Below are 13,930 nucleotides of genomic sequence, written 5' to 3'. Positions count from 1 at the left end.
AGAGTAATTCCAAATGGAAAGCATTACCTGAGGAGTCACAGAGTGTATTTTAAGACGAACCCTCACTCACCAACCTAGTTGGTGACATGCTTCATCATAGGGTCCCCACCTGAGGGGCCGATGCCTCTCGGGTGTGCTACGACGCCTATGAAGACGATGAAGCATGTCACCAATTAGGTTGGGGAGTGAGGGTTCGTCTTAAAATACACTCTGACTCTTCAGGTAATGCTTTCCATTTGGTAACATAAGATATTGGCAGGAGTAGATGGTTCAGTACATCATAAACATTCCTTTTCAAACAATGTCTAACTTCAGATCACAACAGTAGAGTTATCCTTTATGTATTCCCTCATTCAGTTCAGTTCAGTTCAGTAGTTCTTTATTCGGCGATTAAAAAACACCATAAAAGCACATGTACATACACAAGTTAAAATACAATTAAATCATCATGTGAACCCTGACTGAAAACACAATGATAAAAGGAAATTCATTAGCACAAGCGTGATCAAACCTGACCTCTAGTTTCTCTTAATCGCAACGAAACTTTGATAAAATTCATGACACAACACAAGGTCCGGGGGTCGCTTGCCCTTTGTAAAAAGAGTAAGGCAGCTTTGGCATGGGTCAGATTGGCTTGTTTTAAAATTTCCACCAAGAATTTGCGCCTAGGCATGTAATAAAAGGGACACAAGAGTACAAAACGGGCCATGAGAAACCTGCCCTGGGCGCTGTACATTAGGCAGAGGTACGGTTCCATGCCCCCGTTACTTTTAACCAAGCTATGGGCGATCACTGTGTGCTTGGTCCCTTCTACAGCTGCTCTATGTGTCGTTCTCTGGTCCCCAATTTTTTTTTTAATTCTAAGCTGATCTGAGGTTACAATTAATGTGGGGTTTGTAAAAAGATCCACATGGCCCAAACTTTCCAGGTTTGATTTTACATATTTGAGCCATGGTATATTCATGCTTTTATCCCTCTCCAGGCAATCTTTTAAGTATTCCCTCATTCATTTTCTCGTCCCTCCTCTCCTTGATGCCCCCCCCCTTTCTGAGTGTGTACCCAATTCTAGGCTATCCCGGTGTGTAGTCCCTCATCCCCTCCCCTCTCCAGTGAGGGTCCCCAGCAATGAGTGGTCGGGAGGTAGGGCTCGAGACAAGGACCGTGTCCTAGATCATTTTAGATGGATCAATAAATGTATACCGTTGCAGCCAGCTTGCCTTCTAACCATCCAAAGGGGTATCATAAAGCAACTGCAACTCCTGTAATATGTCCCACAATCCCATTCTGGGTATCCTCCGCAGCCCTCAAACCTCCTCTCTTTTCAGTGCTATGGTCTCCGCTATGCCTCATTTTAGTGTTGCTGCACACCTATGTTGTTAACTTTGAAGAGTATGTTCCTTCCAGTGCATAGCTATTGAGAGGCACGCTTTGAGCAGCTCCAAGTCTATGAATCGAGTCGTCACCTTTTGGGCCTTCATTCACTTGTATAAGTCCAGCGATGCAGCTTCTATTGTGTGTAGGTCAGTGAGACCTGTCAGTGTTGCTAGAGTGCTCAAAACCACTCTCCACAATGCCGCAGCAGCAGGGCAGTTCCAGAACATATGCGTTAGATATGCGTTGTGCACATGACATCTATGGAAGCGGGGTATTAAACATTCTGTGGAGGCTTGTAGGGGCAAGATAAGCTCTATGCAATATATTATATTGGATATATTGGAATTTGGCATTACAGGACAGTTTCTGCGGATATTGCGTTACCCTTTCCCACTCTTTAGGTGTCGATTCCCCACCTATGACTCTCTCTCAGCTTCTAAATGTCGCCAACAGGAGGTCAATTGTTGTGTGCGCTAGCGCCTTGGCAAACCAGTTGACTAATCGGCAGCCGGTCCGCATGATGTTTAAAGCATGCGCTAGGAAATGTTGCTCTGGTTAAATGTCAATGGCGTTCCAAAGGCGGCCCAACTCCGCACTAATATACCATGAGCCAGGAAATGTCCCGCCGGTAACTAGCATTCCTCTTGCAGCTGACCAAAGGGTAGAAATGCCCTGTCCTGGAACAAATCCCCTATAGTGTTTACTTCAGCCTCTGACCACACTGCCAGACGGTCCCACCCAATAAGTTACCGGAATGGCGTTATGGCGCTGACGCTTAGTTCCGGAGAAAAGGGCATCAAGACGTGTCATGAGGCAGATACCCCTCCAGTAACTTTCACAGCCTATGCCTACTAGATTATTTGCCTGTCTGGGATCCTAGCCCTTGGGAGTAGCGTCTCCCCTATCATCATCTCTGCTCTGGCCACTGACATCCTGCCCACCTCAGTCTGCCTAGCAGCCAGCCACCCCCCTCGCCACTGGAGCTGTGCCGGCAGATAGTAGTGTTCAAAGTTCGGTGCTCTCAAGCCCCCCCTTATCTACTGGCTGCTGTAACTTGCACAGCACTACTCGCCTTCTCCCCTTGTTCCATATAAAAACTCCCAACAATGCATGCATAGTGATCTAGGGATAGAAACAGGAGATTATGGAAAAAAATATAGAAGCTGGGGGAGCATCACCATTCTGAAAGGGATATTCGACCCTTCACCATGAGTCATAGTGTACTCCAGAACGCCATCTGCGGGCGAAGGGAGGAAAAAGTCCTAGTGAGGTACACATCAATAATGTCCTGCATGTCGTGGTGCATGCAGAACCCCAAATATTGAAACGTACGAGGTTCCCATCTCACTACGTGGTCACCCACAGCGATTTCTTGTGGAACACAATCATCTCGAAGAGGGAAGACACATAACTTTGCCCAATTAACTCCTAGTCCTGATGTCCTCCTATATTCCTCAAAAATTCCTGGATGCCACGTATATACAGGAGGAAATCATCTGCATATAGTGAGACTATGTGTACCTTGTCATTGAATGAGATACCGCACTCCTCACCCCTCTGGTGAAGCCGCTGAGCTAAAGGCTCCGTTGCTAGTGCAAATAGTAGTGGTGAGAGGGGAAAACCCTGCCGGACAACACAAGTCAACCCATGTTCACCAAGGTGGTAAGTGCTGTGTAGAAGAGCCTAATCAGCCCCTGCAGTCGCCCCAATAATCCTACTTTATTCAGTGTGGGGAAAAAGGTAGTCCCAGTCAACTATGTCAAATGCCTTTTCTAGATCTAAGAGCAGGCAGGCTGCATATGGCCACCATGCTGGGGCCAGCTCCATCACTCGAAGGAGTCTCCGGACATTCTGTGTGGTGGATATTTCAGGGGATATAAAGCAATTTTGGTTGGCATGAACCACACAGGTCATGTGTTCCACCAATCAAACCGCTAGTACTTTGCTATGGATCTTGTTGTCTGTTTCCAACATTTATAATGGACGGTAAGTTGCGAGTTCTAACAGGCCTTTGTCCGGATTGGCCAGGAACACTAGTAGGGATTCTCGCATGGACTGCGGGAGGTGACCCTCATCCAGGGCAGGCTGGTATAACTCCAGTACTTTGGGACTTACGATGACTCGTAGGTCTTGTAAAACTCAATGGGCAAACCATCCAGACCCGGGGTCTTTTGCGTTGCTGCACCCCTGTTGGCACCGCATAGCTCCTGCAGCATGAGGGGGGTGTTCCGCTCCTCTCTTTCAAGCGGATCTGGAGCAGGCAGTGTAAGCTGGTCTAGGAAGTCTGAAATATGTAAGCAACACTCTATAGTAGGGGGATCACTGGTAGTATGCTGTGAAGGCCTATTGCATATCCGATTGGTTAGTGTGTAAGCCGGCCAGAGTTTCTCTAACCCTTGTGATTGGGGTCATGGGTGTCACACTACATAGGAGCCAAGCCAGAAGGCGGCCTGATTTATCGCCTTCTGCATGCATTTGAGCCTGGTATGCGATAAAGTCCAGGCAACAGAGTTGCTCTATAAACTGTGCATGCTGCTCCTGTGCCTCAGTTAGTGCAGGCTGTCCTGCTTGGTCTGACTTAGGTTATATCTCCTGGGCTGCTTTTGATGTCTCGGTCCACACTGGGTCGCTGTGCAACACTGCCCTGGCCCCAACCCCTGCCCTACTGCAATGCACCCTCATCACCACCTTTAATGACTTCCATGCGATTGGTCTAAAATTGGTTGTGCCCAAGTTGTCCTCAAGATAATGAGTTACAGCCTCACATGTCTCATCTTTGAAGACCTGATCCTCCAGCATCACAGGGGTGCAATCGCCGCGTGGGGACTGGGGGTCGCGGCACCCACACCTAAGGTGGAGCTGCAGCGGATTGTGGTCTTCCATAGGTATTGTGTGTCTGCTACCAGTACCTACACTGTGTAATGGCAAAAAAATAATCTATTCTGACATACAGGTCGTGTGGGGTAGAATAATAGGAGAACTCCCTAGCCCATCGGTGTAACTCCTGCCACTTATCCACTGTGTGAAACAAGCTGCCGCCGACATCACTGGGGAGGCAGGTAACATGGGTGTGAACCATCCAATTGTGGGCCAAGAACACAGTTGTAGTCACCTGCCTTGATCAAGGGGAGATGGGCGCATCGGATAAGGATAAGGGAGAGGCGCACCAGAAAAGCAGGTTGGGCCGTATTTGGTGCATATATACTTCCTAACAATATGGCTCTGCCATCTAATAGGCCTTCTACTAGGACATAGCGTCCCTCTGGTTCCGCTTCTACCATAGTTTGCCTGAAAGGAACCCCAGGTTGGATCCATATAAGCGCTCCCCTGGCATATCCTGAGTTGGTGGTACTGTAGCATTGCCCACACAAGTGCTTTTGCAATCGGACTTCCTCGCCTTTTGCTATGTGAGTTTTATGAAGTAACGCTATCTGCATCTCCTTACATACTGCTGCGTAGCATGCCGTTTGTGCATTGTCCCCATCCCCCTAACATTCCAGGTAAAGTCCCCTATGCTATCCATTCTGGGCTATATGCTGTAGGAGGGGGAAGGAGGGGACTGAAACGACAACCAAATGTGGGGGCAGAGGGGACACTCCAAACATGTGAACACATATCATGACCCAGGGGAGTCTGTCATATATGGATGGTCCATCTCTTCCTGTGTGATCCGCACACCATAAACTGATGAAAACCCTCTCAACTCCCACTCCGGGCGGTTCCCAATGGGGCAACTGAACATCCCATATTGGGGAGCTCAAAGATTCTCTCACATATAACAGAGTTAACCTCGCATAGAAACTGACAGGGGTAAGGCCTGTCTTATGGCTCTGCAGTGTCTCTTCCTAATTGCGTGGAGCTTCAGGTGCCAAGTGTGGGACAGAGCAGGCTGACATATGTGATAGACACATGTCTACATTCCTATTACTTTATAAAGTAACCTTGGCTGACCACTGGTTTTCGGCCTCCGATCCCTACCCACCCCCCCTTCATGCACCGGCACCTAAATTGTGACCACAATTCCACACCATTAAGCAGTCACAGTAAGGCAGGCGACACAGTGATCTCTGTCTTTGGACACAGGAGCAGTAGCCATTCCACTTACAAGGTTTATTGAGATATTGAAACGGTAAAATGAGCGACAACACTGCTCCGAGAGTCTCTCGAGTCCGTGTCCGAATGGGCGCCATCGATGATCCGCACTGGCAGAGAACGCCGTACTGTCCTCCAGGAAAAGGCTGTAGATAACGCCTGTGACTGCTGTGGTGGACGACCTGTTCCTCGTCGTTTGCCCCTCCACCCGACAGCGCCCCTATGGGGCATTGCCGATGGGGATGCTGATGCTCTTTCCTCATAGCGACGCTGCTCCACCCAGTCCCAGGCATTGGTGGGCTCAGTGAAGTAAATGGTGTTGATCGCCATCCCCTTTAGGTTGGCCGGAAACAACAGGGATTACCTTAGGTCTTCTTGTCATGAGTTTTCGCTTCACGCCTAAGAATGAGACTCCCTGGTGCAGAACAGCCACTGTGTAATCTGTAAATAAGCATATTCTTGCATTGCCGTGGAAATCTGGGTCTGCTGTGCAAGCCGATTGTAATTTTGCTTCTTTGTACCAGTAGTATATTACCACGCCCCCACAGGTCTAGGGAAGGGCTCCTGCCAGTGCTCTCCTGGACAGATCTCGATGGGCTCGCTCAAGAATGAAATGTGGTAATAGCTTGTCGTGTGCTACTGTCTGGCTCTGCCAGTTTTCAAAGTATTGTACAGGGTCCGACCCTTCATCTCCTTCAGGAAATCCCACTATCCAGAGATTGTTTCGGCGCGAGCGCACATCTAAGTCTTCCGCCCTGTTTTCGAGTTTCTGTACTTTAACAGTAAGCGATCGTACTTTGGCGACCAGTTCTGACGTTTCAGGCTAGAGTTCTGCAATGGCAGATTCCGTAGTTTAGACTCAGGTGGACAATTTCTTCTGATCCTCCTGGGGCAGCTCCATTTCAATAACTACAGCCTGCCTCTTAGATCCTATCTGGTGTCAGCAATAGCCTCCAGTATTTTGTCCAACTTTGCATTCGTGGCCATTGAGGGCACTTCATCGGGTGCAGTCTCTGGGCCAGGACGATCCACCACTTCTGTCGGTTGGCGCCTCGCAAATTGGGTAGCCATTCCACCTCTTTTCCCCATGCTGCAAATTGTGCTAAGCTTGTGCCAGAAGTCTACTGGACTTCTTTCCATCAAGAACCAGGATGGCTCACTCTCTGCAAGCCTTTAGGCTGAGGCCCGCCAGTCCCTTGATCACTACAGCACGGTCTACTGATAGGGCGGCATGTGCAACCTGGGCCAACACCCCCACCAGTCGAGACGGGGCTCAGTAGCCTCTCCACTATGATATACTTGCTCCTATTTCCCAGCCAGGTGACGTAGGATGGCCCGGCCCAGCCAGGTGCAGCCCCAGTGCCTGTGAGACAGCCTCAGTGTCTGCGTGATCACCTTAGTGCCTGCACATCAGCCTATTCGAAACCCTTGACTGGGGAGGACCCAACTCACCCCGTGCGTCTTGCAACTTCAGATGCATGGGGGGGCATGAGAAGTCCGGATGTTTTTGCAGGCAGAGTGATATTGCAGTTTGAGTGATGTGCAGTCTGGGTTATGACTAGGTTAGCTCCTGGGAGGCTAGGAGGGGGCTCAGCACAGGGGAGACAGGGCCCATCTGTCCCTCGTAGTCTCTTCTTATGTCTTCAATTTCTAGCACCCTCCACAATGCCGCGAACTCCAGGGGCAAGGAAAGAATATCTGTCCAAAAAACAGCCCCCATGGGGAAGAAGGAGGGGCAGCATTCAGCAACAGTCTGCCCTCATCTACCACCAGCATTAGGCTGCATGGCATTTGGGGGTTTGCAAGGGCTTCTCACTTTTTGCCTACAATGCTGATCAGGCGAAAGGTGGGGACTTCTATTTTTACATACCCCTGATGGTTGCATCCAGCATCACATAGCCAGTCATCCGGGGCAGAGGGCTGTGGGTTTGCTCTAGGCCTCCTCCGTGCACAGACCAGGCTTAATTGATTGCAGTCTCAGGGCAATGCTTCGGTGGTTGGTTTCCTCTTAGGAGGGGATGCCATTCCCCACAGCAGCCGTAACTAAATCAGGCAACATGAACGCCAGGCACAGGGGGACGCAATGCTCCTGCCAAGCACTTACTTCGGGTGCTGTGAGGGTGCCACCTCGATGTATGTGTTGATTTCCAGGTCTCATACAGTCAGTAGCCCATCATCTTCTATGGAGGGTGAATGTACTCGCTGCCACCAAAGGGACAGCTCAAGGGCCTGCACCTAATTGCACACAGGATGCACTCAGCAGTCAGCCGCCTGCTCTACACCAGCCCACATCTTTGCAGTACCCAGGCCCTATCCCGGCTGGAACACAGCTCCTCTGGTAGTCCAGTGGCCTGGGGACCACCACCTGGTCAGCTCAGTTGTGCTTCCCTAGGCCTGGCCCAAGCATCCCCTGGTCTGCCGCTCACTGCATGCAGGGCAAGGCCACAGTGGCTCCCTGCCGTTCCTCAGAAGGTACCGCTGTTCCAAATCGACATCAGTAGATGCTGCCGCACAACCACGTCCGATCCTGCTATGTATCCAGGCTATGCCGGCTCGAGTTGCGGCGAAGTGTAACAGATCGAGGGTCTTGGGCACAGAGCTGCTCAAGCTTGCGTCGGCCATCTTATAGGGCTTGGCCATGCCCCTCCGCTGCAACATGAATATATAACACCAAAAAGTAGGAATTGATAAGTTCTGAAACCAAAGTAAATCTGATTGAGATTCTCTACAATGTTTACTCAGTTCTAATACTTCCTGACCATGTGAGCATGCCTGCTTATTAAACCTAACTACTACTACTCCTTTTTCCTTCCTTCTTTTGTCCCCTGCTTGTTTTTCTCATCTAGTCCGAAGTCTTACTTCCAAACGCATTGATGGATGGATGATAACATGATGTATCTTGCATGTTGGTACATTTAGATTCGTAGATCAGAACAGCAGAATTTGTTTACAACAGTACAACACCAGACACAAAATATATGAGTTATATGCCCTATTTTGATGGCTTAAATGTTTGTTTTACCTTCATCTGTATGTATTTTCTTTTCAACTCTGTAACCTCCAGATCAGCTATGTTCCTAACTTATTCATATCACAAGAGAAAATTCCATGCTGAATACTATAATTAGGCTTTGATGTTTTCAGTTTCTATTTTTGGTAAATTCTGGTGAGGTTTTTTCAGTGTTTTCAAGTGATTTCAATACCTTAACCTCTTCAGTGCTGCGCGAATTTCGCTGCAGTGCTGAAGGGTTTAAAATCGTATTGGCTCATGACGGAAATGTTCCGTCATCAGCACCTGAGCACCAACGCTGATGACGGAACCGTTCTGTCATGAGCATGGAAGGGGTTAAAAAGTGGTTAGTGGTTTCACATTTTCGCGCCATTAAAAACAACAGAAACAGTGTTTTTCCAGTGTTTATGGAACGTTTTGATATTATTATTGCTGGTTTTCTGCACTGATAGCGCATGATATATAGACAGTGTACGTATAGTGTATACGAGGTCCAAATAGATTTTTGCAAATTAAACTTATTGTTGGAGACCATACAATACTTCTTCAGTGAGTCTTTGGTCATGTGCGCTCACTCTTTCCTTCCCATGTAAACATCTGTGAAGAGGCCCTCTCAACATTGGCACTTGAGACAGGCAACGCCAAAACAGCCAGTACACAATTTGTTAACTCAGGTCACTGACATACGTTTCTATGCCAAAACTGGTGCACTTGAAGATTGAGATTCTCAGGGCAGGTTCTGCAACAATTGCATTGAGGTGGGCGCTTATGCCCTCAGAGTTATTGAAGCAGTCAAAAATGAAGCAGCACTTTTCAAACTACAGAGGACATTCCCCTTTATTCAAGGAATCTAGACCTTGTACAGAGTACCACAGTGATGTTTCATTGACTTCAAATGCCATTGGTGGTGAAGGGACATTTCTATGCATCATTGCAAGCCAGTTCTCATCCATTGTAAAATAAAAGTTCCTGAATTGCTCTTCAACATTGCTTTGCTTAAAAAGTGGCAAGCACTCTAACATGGAACATGTTGCAGTGCCAAAGTCACTAAAGATGTCGCCCAGTCTACTCTCCAGGAGATGTTTCGCTCCAACACCAATTATGCTGAACACTTGGCAGACAAGGGTGTTTTCAGACTCTAGTTTTTTTAATATGTCCACTACAGCAGTTTTGTTTTCCTGTAAAAATCTAAGAATGCAGTAGAGTGTACTTTTTTGACATCACTATCAATATGTGACCTAAGGTCCTCACATTTCTTGCTTTTGGCATCATCACTCAGCAAAAAGTCTGTAAATAGATGCCACATGGATAATATAGCATTCATAGCCCCTTGGACTGAGAACCATCAGCTAAGGGACACAGTTGGGATGAGTCTTTGATGCCATACAAAGCACGAAATGATAAATATTTGCGTTTTAGTTACTGTGCATAAGAAAACAGTGCACCAGAATGGACTATAAAGTCAATAGCATTCCTCATTTACTCTGAAGATTGTAAAAATTCTTTCAGCATACCATCTAACAAGTGGCATGGTAATCTTACAGGGAAGTACTTCGGCTCAGGAATCAATTTTGACAGGGCATCACACAACTTTTTCATACACATAGCTGGATCACTGCAAATACGAACAATATCACTCCAATCTTTGTTGAACTTGGAAAGAACCTTTTTTGCAGAGCATTCCAAGTGACACCGTGTTCGATGTTTTCCAAAAGTCTGGTGTCATGTGTTCACCACTATCCAAGATGCTTGGTGATAGCGCACTTTTCACATATACTTGTCACTATACCTTGCATTGAATGTTTAAAGCCTGAGGTGTTGGCAATTCACCTACTATCAATACTGACTCACTAGAAACTGGGGGCTGATGCATTAGGGTTTTTACCCATACTCTGTGGGTAAATGTGAAGACACATATTAGGAAATATTCTCATGAAAGCAGCCATTTTACCTATCAGTGAAAAAACCAAATGCAGCCAAAATATCAAATACGATTTTGATATTTCCTTATTCTCTACATTTTATAAAATAATTAGACAAGACCAAACACATGCTTATAAACGCTGCATCTTTAGACCAAAGACCACACAACTGACAAAAGCATAGGGAAGGCAAACAATATTTTAGTGGCATCCCTAAACAACAAAACTCAAGCAGAATGATGTTAGCCCAGTCTTTCTTACTGCTAGCTTTTATAACAACGTTACATTGTATTGGCTCCTTCAGGAAGAAAAAGTGATTCTTTCACTCTTTTTCCTTTCTTTAAATGGCATTTAGTTTGTGGTTGTGCAGGTGTTTTTTCAGTGTTTATATGTTTTCACTGGTGAGGGCTATTTCTCTTTCAGTTGAGTTTTATCAGTTATTATAGGTTTAAACCTAAAACCAGACAGCCTAACTATAATACATATTAACTTAATTTTTACTCTATCCACAGGTCTTTTTTCCTAACTTAGAATCATTATTGGTATGGTTTCTCATCTGCCCATACTTAACCCATTAACAGATCACGGTGGTTTGGTTATCCAGTAGATCTGCTATACTTTGGTGGTTCTCATGCTCAGTCATCCAGCCCCATTGGGCATTTGGGGGAGTTGGGTGCCAGATTTGCATTGGCTGTGCCTTCTGCTTGCTCTGCTGGTGCAAACGTTTGGCCTGGTGGCCTGCCTGCCTGCCACTGGACTGTGGGTCACAGTGACAATCGCCTTGACCTATTAAGGCCTGGGTAACTAACCACCACCAGATTTCCCTGCCATGTACAGCAAGGGAAATCAATCAACCATTTGTAGCCCAGTCTCATCTGGTGACTGTTTCAAGTAATATGCGAAACGAGTTTGGTGATCTCAGCCCTGTTTTTTTAAGCTAGTCCTTTTGTCATTCGTATATACATACGCAAAAAATTACCAACACCAATTTAGCAAATTTGGAGAAAATAATTTAGAATGCTGCAGTTGACAGAATACCGGGGAAGGAGAGCTACATAAATACATCACTGACCATGCAAAAGGCAACCCTTAATATCTGAATCCTGAAAGCGAATTAAGAAGGGCAACTGTGGTGGTGTCAAGCATGTATCTGCTAGGTATCTCTGTTGCTAGGGAATAATGTAGGCATCTAGAATGTAGGCACTGTCAGGGAGAATGTTTGGAATTGAAGAGTGACAGTTGATTGATAAGGACTCACCTGACCTCATTTTTCTCACTGAGACCTGGTTACAGGACACCGACTCTGCCATAATAAATCTGGCTTTTCCTTCCACCTATACGGTGTTTACTTTGAACCGTACTTCTAGAGGAGGAGGTATAGCCATGGCGATAAAATCTTGCTTCCCGGCGGATTGGAAAGCTCTTGATCTGCCGATGTGCGAGAGCGCCTCTTTTAAGGTCACTGTCAGTCATCAGTTCACTTTTAGTGGCCTGCTTATCTATCGCCCGCCAGGGAATGACACGGTCTTCAAGGCCGCTCTCGTTGACTTGGTCAACTCGTCAGCTTTTAAATATGCTAACTTTAACATCGTTGGCGATCTGAATATACATCTTGATCAGACGTCTTCTTTACCTATTAGCTCCTTGATAGCGGACCTTGAAGCCATGCAACTGAACCAACTAGTCACCGCCCCACGCATATAGGAGGTCATATCCTTGACCCGTTCTTTACCACCTTGGTTCGGGCTAGGGTATCTGACCCGATGGTGGTGGGCTGGACTGATCATCTGTTGGTTAAAGTGTCATGTCCCCTGGATGACCAACAATTTAAACCTGTAGACAGGCTGACCCTTAAAAGAAACTGGCGTAAGCTTAAAATGGAGGAATTCGTTAAAATCTTGGAGGCTCAGCCCTTGGGCATCCTGTCAAATGTGGAACAGGGATACGAACAGTTCTGTAACTGGGTCCATACTGCTCTTGATTCTCTTATACCAATGCGCTGGTCGAAATGTCATGCTAAAACTCGCAGCCCATGGTATAATGAGACCCTTGCCGAGCTCAAGAGAACTTGCCGGCAAGCTGAGAGGGCGTGGAGGAAATCCTTCGAGCCCACATTAAAATCACTGTATTTCACCCAGCTTAAGATCTATCACAGAGCTATCTGTCACGCCCGGGCGGCATATTATGCCTCTGAGTTTTCAAACAGCCCCAACCCATCTAAATTAATATTCAAGGTGCTTAAAGATCTGATGGGTAAACGGGCCACCTCGCTAGCAATCTGCACGGACTCCCACTGTGAAAGCTTGGCATCCTTTTTCGTGGAGAAGGTGCGGGTAATCTACCGAGGGTTTTTGCCATCTGTGCAAGATGACGAGCCCAGGGCTGTAAGAGTTTCGGATTGCGAACCTCTGTCCTCCTTACCTGCTTTATCGGTTGAGGCGTTTGATACTCTGAGCCTCAAAATCAAATCTGGCTCTCCTCTAGACCCTTTGAAGCCAGAGTTTATTACCCTTCTCCCGCCTCTATGCCATGAGCCGATTTTGGAGTTGATCAACCTCTCACTAGTTGAGGGCGTGGTTCCTGCCTCCTGGAAGCAAGCAGTGGTCAGCCCCATTTTGAAGAAGCCTAGTCTTGACCCTCTGTTACCTGAGAACTACCGCCCCATCTCCCTCCTGCCCTGGACCGCCAAGGTCACTGAGGCACACGTAAATTCCATCTTGTCTGCCCATCTCTCTCGCAATAATATTCTTGACGAGAGTCAGAATGGTTTTCGCGCACAACACAGCACCGAAACTGCGCTGCTCTTTATGAGCGAACATCTGCGTTCGGTGCTGGATGCGGGGCAGACAGCGGCGCTCCTTTTGTTAGACCTGAGCGCCGCATTCGACACGGTGTCTCATGACATTCTGCTGCGGAGGCTGGAGGAAGTGGGTCTTGAGGGGAAAGCTCTTCAATGGTTCCGCTCCTTCCTTTCGGACCGGTTTTTTAAAGTGGCCATTCCACCTGGTCAGTCCTCTTTCCACTCTTTGGGACTAGGAGTACCTCAGGGCTCTGCGCTTAGCCCCACTTTGTTTAACCTGTATGTGAAACCGCTGGCTGCTGTCGTCAGACAAACTGGCTTAACTATGACATCGTATGCCGACGACACGCAGCTGGCGGTGACACTCAGTGGGGACCCTGAGGTGACTGCCCCCAGGTTTCGCGCAGGGCTTTTAGCCGTGGCGAATTGGATGCGTACTAACTGCTTGCAGTTAAACGCTAAGAAAACCGAAGTCCTGATCTTAGGAAAGCAAGCGGAACTGTGGGGTGATCAATGGTGGCCTATTGAATTGGGGGTGACTCCCATCCCAGCGGCCGAAGTAAAGAACTTGGGGGTCTGGCTGGATTCCAATCTCTCTTTTACCAGCCATACTAAGAAGATTGCAGCTACCTGCTATGGTATTCTGCGAGGACTGAGACCAGTCCTCAAATTCTTCAACCCCCCAACTCGGCAACTGGTGGTCCAAGCCGCGATTCTCTCTCGGCTGGACTA

The 13,930-nt window shown here is 47.4% G+C and overlaps 1 protein-coding gene across 1 annotated transcript in view; it reads right to left on the bottom strand.

Annotated features, from left to right (window-relative positions):
* The window catches only part of FBXW4 (F-box and WD repeat domain containing 4), a 729,974-nt gene that overhangs the window by 528,799 nt on the left and 187,245 nt on the right, over positions 1 to 13,930 (bottom strand). The gene's annotated exons all lie outside the window — the stretch shown is intronic.

Source organism: Lissotriton helveticus, chromosome 5_1, assembly GCF_964261635.1.
Source record: "Lissotriton helveticus chromosome 5_1, aLisHel1.1, whole genome shotgun sequence".
NCBI lineage: Eukaryota > Metazoa > Chordata > Amphibia > Caudata > Salamandridae > Lissotriton > Lissotriton helveticus.
The sequence above is the reverse complement of the archived record's forward strand: the minus strand, read 5'-3'. Positions and strand labels throughout refer to the sequence as shown.